This window comes from Meleagris gallopavo, chromosome 28 (genome assembly GCF_000146605.3).
Source record: "Meleagris gallopavo isolate NT-WF06-2002-E0010 breed Aviagen turkey brand Nicholas breeding stock chromosome 28, Turkey_5.1, whole genome shotgun sequence".
NCBI lineage: Eukaryota > Metazoa > Chordata > Aves > Galliformes > Phasianidae > Meleagris > Meleagris gallopavo.
The window spans coordinates 718357-719322 of NC_015038.2; the positions used below are offsets into that span (position 1 = coordinate 718357).

The 966-nt window shown below is 58.8% G+C and overlaps 1 long non-coding RNA gene across 1 annotated transcript; it reads right to left on the reverse strand.

The window, feature by feature from the left end:
- On the reverse strand, window positions 1-909 carry LOC104914458. Its single transcript, XR_796017.2, has 3 exons — window positions 711-909; window positions 499-608; window positions 1-407 (listed from the first exon to the last, which is right to left on the reverse strand). It is a non-coding gene; the product is annotated as an uncharacterized LOC104914458 (long non-coding RNA).
- Between the last annotated feature and the right edge of the window lie 57 nt (window positions 910-966).

Consider the following 966-nt stretch of genomic DNA (forward strand, 5'->3'; position numbering starts at 1 on the left):
CCTTTTTTTTTTTTCTTTTCCCCTTTCTTCCCTTTGAATGAAATTCCTGCCAGCTCTTGAGAGAGAGAGGGAAAGAGCAGAAGGTTTGACTCCTCCCACCGGAGCGCCTCACGCCCCTGCCCAGCCCTTGAAACCCAATAACCAAAATCATCCAACAATGCCTTCCCTTCCCCGGCTGCATCCCCACCGCTCTCCCCATTGCCGCAGGTCGGGCGCGCGGTGACGGAGCGCCCCGGGGCGTCCCGTCGGTGCAGCTCTCAGGTGGGGGTGGATCCCCGTCGGCTCCCCGCTGCTTGCAGCGAGCTGAGGATGGAGCGCTTCATCTTCTGGGGCGTTTTGCTGGCGTGCTGTGCCCACATCCGAGCGGCGGAGCCGGGCGCTGCGCCCTCGTGCCCGGCGCAGTGTCACTGCGAGCAGGACGGCATCGTGCTGTCGGTGGATTGCTCCGAGCTGGGGCTGCCCGAGGTGCCCTCCGCCCTGAGCCCGCTGACCGCCTACCTGTAAGTACAGCCCTCGCTGCTCTTTTTGTTTTTTGTTTTCCTTTGCGCCGCTTTTCGGACCCTCCGGCTCGGAGCTTTGCGCCAGGTTCCACACAAATTACATTTCCTCTGGAAATTGGAAACAAAAATGAAACAGCCGAAAATAAAGAAAGGCAGCAGTTTCTCCAGGAGCTGCCAAGCAGAGGCAGACCCCCCTCACCCCTTCCTTACTCCCCGCACCACGACGTTCTGCACGCGTTGCTCCGGGGCTGCTTTGCTGGGCGGACCCGAATCGTCTGAGAGCGGAACGGAGCGGTGGTGCAGCGCAATGACTGCCAGCTGCTCCAGGATCCCTCCTGTCAAACACTTCCACAGGTGTGATAACTCACAGCTTTTGGGGTTGAGTTGGGCTGGCCATCAGCTGTGCCCAAATTGCCTCTTTGAAATCAATACTAAAGTCCTACAGGTGTTTTAGGTGCTCTCTTTT